Raw genomic sequence first — 6,087 nt, forward strand, 5'->3', positions numbered from 1 at the left:
CCATGTGCAGAGAGTATTGGGAGGGGATTATGCCTTTCAGGCAGTATGCCTCCAGTGCAACCCTTGGGGATGGAGGGGAGGACTTTTGCTCTGCCCCTAAAACCACAGATGGTGCAAAGAAAGCCCAGTTTAGCCCTAGGCTACTTGTAAACGTGCAGAGCAGGTGATGGCTCAAAGCAACACAACAAAAGTCCCACTGAAGTCAGAATGCACATGTATGCACAAGCCTTCACAATGTGGGTACAGGTTGCTGTCACAGGGTGTTGATTCCCAGTCTCATCTGTGACTTCTTAGCTTCTTGCTGGCTGAGATTGGCCTTTGGCCACCTCAGCGAACATGTATTTCTATTAGCAGCCACTAGCCCAGCTGGGCACAGAGTGTCCAGGGGGTGGGGAGTGGTTATAGGAGACTGACAGGAAGTGGACTGGCTTCTGCAGCAGGTCTTAGGGTGGGAGCATTCTTAGGCAAGCAGCTGAGAGGAGGGGTGGGCACAAGCTGCCAAGAGCAGGAAAGTGCAATACTGGGCACAGCAGAGCCCAGCCCTCATTGATCCACAGCAGAAGCACATATTCTCCAGCTTATCTTGGCCACAGCTGACTTCACAGAAGCAGCTACCTTTTCTTTTTATAACCCCAGGTCACTGCAACACTGAAACTGAGAACCAGCTTATCTACCAAGTGAATGGTCCTGATAACAAGTATCCCAGAAAGCCTCAATTTACAGCCCTTTACGCTCTGAAACAGTAAGGGTGCATGCACAGTGTTGGGAGTCTTTTTTGTTCGTCATGGAAAAATTACTGGTTCTTCATGCAGTGTCTGGGAGGCTAGGAGCTGCATGAAGATCACTCAGAGACATGCAGTGATGCCCAAAAGGTAAAGTGAAGACCAGTCTTCTCTGCTCTGCATAGATTGCACATACATGCTGGGGGGGAATGGATTATTGCAATCTGGATCTACCATGTGTCCTGGAAAACTGATTTGTAATGGTCAGCTTGCACCCTAGAATGCACTGGGACATAGGGCAGAGTACTTCAGGTCTCCTTTAAGGCCTGGAGCTAGGGGAGTGTTGGAGTTGAAACAGAATTTTCCCTCTTTATGATCCTTGTCCTGCAGTCCTCTGACAGTGAAGACTAGGAAACCACAGCAGGTACACACGTTTCAGAAACTCCTTCTAAACCAAAACCCTTCAAAGGAAACTTAAAGTTACTGCCTGAGTTCAAACACAAGTTGTTTGTTTTAATGCAGAAATCACTGTGAAATTCTATGGCAGAAGCCCAGGTAAAAAAGATCACAATGTTGCATTCTGGCCTTAAATTTATTTTAAACAGAGTAAAAACTGGCTAAGTGATAGATTCCAAAAAGTTACCAAAAACCTGGAAACAGTCAATGGAGCTGTTTCTAGAGTGGGTCCCAATGGGATCTTTTCTTGAACTAGTCAGGACTGGATGTCTTTCTGAAAAATACACTGTGCTCTGCACGTTATGATTTTAACCTGCCTTCAGCAGGTCCCATAGGTCCCTAAATGAGGCTCTCAGGCCTATGCTGTGCAGAAAGTCAAAGCAGGCCCAAAGAGTCAAGATCTCTTTTAGCCTTGAAATCTATGACAATATACAAGCCTAAGCAAGTCAGGACCTGCTGCTGGAAAGCATTTCTAGCTGCGAAACCAGAGATGGCCAAATGAGACAAGCCACTCTCCTGCTATAGTCTTACATTGGTCACCTACAACTAAAATGTTTGCTGCAAATGCTGCAACAGTTTAGCTTAAAAACAGTCATTTTACCAACTGCCACTCAACCAGTTAAACCCTTCTAAAGGCATGTGGGACTGTGGGATGGGACTATTTGCTGAAGACAGGTTTAAAATCTTAACAACAAGACATTTGTAAGGAGTGTGCTGACTGCTGACTCATTTTAATCCATGTAGCCCACGCACTCAAGTGATAGCGCAGCACCCTTCCTCCTGTCATGCCATAATTCAATGGGGTTTTTCTCTCACTTTTTTTTAACAAAAGCAAGTTACCAAAAATGCTTGTCATGTGACTGTAATACTGTAGACCCAGTTTCATTTACTGTAACTGGATTGGCTTGAAAAACAAAGTTTCCAACAGAAGACGATCACCACCATTGCACTTAAATGGCTCCAATTAATAGTATAGGAAACAGTTCACCTTCATAAATCTGTATTTCCTTATTGCTACACTGCAGGCTTGCTCCCTCACTCCCTCTCTCTCTCAGTGGACAGCAATACACATATAGGAAGGCACAACACATTTAGATTATGGTCTTCCATCTCCATAGTTTGAAAAAGATGACAACATATGTCAGGAATATAGGACATGATCCAAACCTCACTGAAGTTGTCAGAAGGGAGTTTTTCCAGTGATGTCAGCAGACTGGATCAGACCCCTACTGAAGTAGATCCCTTACACATGCATGCATATACATAGGTTTGTGATCACTTTTAAATCACCCTTATGCTCAAAGAAAGGTTCCCAACAACAGAGGTTACACAGGGGACAACCCTCATTGAACGTACCATGAAACAGCAAACTTGAGCCCCTCTCTTGGCTTGTGCAATAACCCACATCAAACTGAGCTAAACTTTTGAACCTAATGACTGACTTCTTGATCAGTTTTCTTTACAGTTTTAACATTGTCAAGCTTTCTGTCTGTAACAAGCAACTACACACTGTACTTGAATTCAGTGCCTTACTACTAGGTGAAATACAAAAACTTACAGATCAAGGCATTTCTGTCAGGCATATATGGATGAAAAACACAGCAAAACAACTGCAGTCTGCTAACATTACTATGCACAGGATTTTGAGCAAGGCAGTTCAGTGTGCCCCAGTGGGGGCAACTTAGTTTAACTCAGGTTCTCATACATACTACTAACATATTACCAACGAAGAGGACAGAAACTTACTTACCAGTGTGCTGCTGGTTTTTCCCCCCATTTTCCTAAGAGGAAGGTGCCTATGGAGATAAGATATGATGTTTCTAGCTATTTTTCGTTTGAGTGTGGGCTAAAAAACTGAAAACTCCTAGCTTCACAGACATAATATCACTTATTTCCCTCCATTAAGCAAAGATGTCCAAAATGTTAGAGGAAAAAAAAACTCAGTCTTCATTCTCATTGGAACAAAATTGCTCATGCTGACTCACCAACCACTACTTCCTCTAGCTACATTCTCTTCATGCTTCTGAGTATGACTGGTCAATTTCTCAGGGTCTCTATCGCAACTTCAGCTCTTCCAGGAAGAATAGCCTTTAATGACACCATGGGTGGGAATTGTTTGGTACGTGCTTTGAAAATACCCTTCTGCCATTTCTTTTTCAGCAAAAGCCCAGAGATTTGCCTAGAAAGAAATAGTTTGCAATGAATGCATTTGGACACATCAGAAGCAACAGAATATGAATCTGTGTGGATTTTAACTTATTTTCTTCAACACATAGTTTGTCTACCTATGAACACAATGTTTAATCAAGATATGATTTAATGAACTGGCGTAATTAAGTTGGCTGAATAAAATTAAATCTGACAAGAAGTGATACCAGCTGCTCTTCACATGTATACTGTAGGATTTTAGTTTGCCAGTACCAGCAGGGTAATAAATATGACTTTTAGGCTAGGGACAGACATTACACATAAACTGGTTTAAGTGATCAGAAACTGGTTTAAATCTGTAACAGAACAGATGTTCAGTGCACATAAACCAGTTTGAAAATGGCTGAAACCGGTTTGAGATAAACCTGGTTGAATGTAGTATCAGACTTAACTGATTTGGGTCAAACCAGTTTACGAAATGTCTGTCCCAGACCCTAATGAATACTTTCTAGGCCTGACTGACTACCACAACACACTGGTTTACCCTGGTATAAAACTTCATGCTTCAGAACACACACCTCAGCGTAATGGCATTAGGAAGAATCTGTCCTTCATCCACAACTGCATACTAATGTTTTTTTTGCACTTTCTCTTACACAGAAGACACTGGCCAGTGTTAGAGACCAGAGACTTGGAGATCACCTGCCAATTCATGTCTGCCCAGGAAAGGTAGTGATAAATTAGACCTTCCATTTTCAGTTAACACGCATCCTTCTTTATATGTACTTCTAATGATGTTTATATATACGTATCTATCTCCAGTGCTAAGATATCTTACCATTCATTTTTCTTAAGAGATGTCTCAATTCAAAACTTTACAGGTTCTATTTAAACTATGTTATTGTAAAATATTCATGAAAAATACACTAAGATCTACCCATGGAAATAATTGGGCATAAGATGGAAATAAAGTAAAAGTACATTTCCCTATGGTTGAAAAAAAGATCATGAGTAGTATTAGACTTAAAGCAGCATCTGTCCAAGCTGATATCTCACGAGGCTTGTTTTGTCTAGAGGATGTACTGTATGAAATTAACAATTTACTGGAGAAAAGAAAACAAGGAATATCAAGCCGAGAACCATGACTAGCAAAATCCACATTCTGCAACAAAACAAAAGCCAGAGAGCAACTCTGAACACAGCTGCTAGGATTTTTACATTAAATAATGGGTAAAGGACAAGCTAGTTCTTTAAATCTAGTATAGGAAAAAAACACAGTAATCACAAACTACTGCACTTGATAATACTATGACACACACAGTTCAAATTGTTTTAGTAAGCAGCAGTTTTCACTTCAGTTATGTAGGTTTAGTGATTAGTATAAAATTAGAAAAGAAATTGGAAAGTGGGTAGAATATGGGACTCATTTGAACCAAAAGTTCAAGAACACATAAGCAGTTTCTGGGGGCAAGTTTAGGCTGACTCATTGTTTCTCATATTCAGGGACTGTTTCAGTGATTAATTTCACTGATTAAAACTTGCATCCTGGTTTCTCAAACTTAACACAAGCAAAAGTGTCTGGGCATGAGGTACTGGGATACTGTAAGCTAAAGCAAACCCAGAGTCACATTTTGGCTCATACTGGGCCCCCAGACTCAACTTTATTTTAATAGGTCTTGTTTCTTGCTTTCCTTCTTAACAGTATTCTTGGTCGTTTTTTTTTCAACGCTGGGTAGCACTGAGGAAATTAGAAGTCCCATAAAAATGCCCTTTTTGTCCAAGTGAAGAACATCTACACATACCAGCATTTCCTGAGCTGTTCAGTAAGAAGACAGAGTTTTGAATCTAAGGTAGGAACAAACAGATACTTAGTTTGTACTTCTGTTAACAGGGTCTGAGTAGCTGGAGAATCCTGGTGTAGACTAAGGCCTCCCTTTATATATGTGGGTAAGTGTTGCTCATACATATGAAGTTAAGCATGAGTATAAATAATTGCAGAGAAAATACCTTAAACTGAAAGGCAGAGCTCAGCCTAGGATGCAGGAGAAATGCTTTGGCCTCCTTTTACAGTTGTAGATGTATATTCCAGGCAGGGCAAGACACCTCTAACACAAAGGCAATGTCCTTGCCTTTCTCTGTCAAATGATACCTGCAAACAGGGTTAATGAAAACACAAGAACTTTAGTGCTGTGGGGTGAGTGTCTGAGCCAACCATGTAAATACAGGCATTCTGAACAGTGAGTGCATCTACACATGCGCTTTACTGCAGAGTAGACTAATTAGCTCACCAGTAAAGCATCACTGTCCACATAAGCATCAGTATTAGGGCGTGGTAAACTATTTAACTCTGCCATAAGACAGCACTATCTTCCAACAAAGTCATTAACTTTGCTGAAACATTCATGTAGACGACATAAGTGGCAGAAGGGGGGGCTAATGAGGCTTAGTCCCCCCAAATGCAGGGCAGCGGTAAGACCACAAGGAAACCCAAACAAGGGCTTCCAGCAGCTGCAGCAGGAGTGGGGTGGGGGGAGGGGCAGACACTGCCCAGCCGGCAGCACAGGACTGAGCCGCAAGCGGCTCATCTGGGGGGGACAGCTCCTGCTGCTGCACATACCCTGGGAGGCATGGGGGGCATGTACCCCTGATCTGTGCAGGGCAGGGTAGGCAGCCACTGCGTGCTGTGGCTGGAGCAGTGCTGGCTTCTTCCTTGCAGGGGGAGGGGGCGTGCTATGCTGGGTGTGGGTGGCAGTGGTGCTGG

General features: G+C 42.4%; 1 long non-coding RNA gene across 1 annotated transcript in view; it reads right to left on the reverse strand.

The window, feature by feature from the left end:
- Positions 1-3,154, reverse strand: part of LOC109296626 — a 53,743-nt gene extending 50,589 nt beyond the window's left edge. The window contains exon 1 of the long non-coding RNA XR_002097005.1: positions 2,929-3,154. This is a non-coding gene — a long non-coding RNA (uncharacterized LOC109296626). The remainder of the gene's footprint in view (positions 1-2,928) is intronic.
- Between the last annotated feature and the right edge of the window lie 2,933 nt (positions 3,155-6,087).

The sequence above is a fragment of the Gavialis gangeticus genome, unplaced genomic scaffold, assembly GCF_001723915.1.
Source record: "Gavialis gangeticus isolate Ggan-Ray unplaced genomic scaffold, GavGan_comp1, whole genome shotgun sequence".
NCBI lineage: Eukaryota > Metazoa > Chordata > Crocodylia > Gavialidae > Gavialis > Gavialis gangeticus.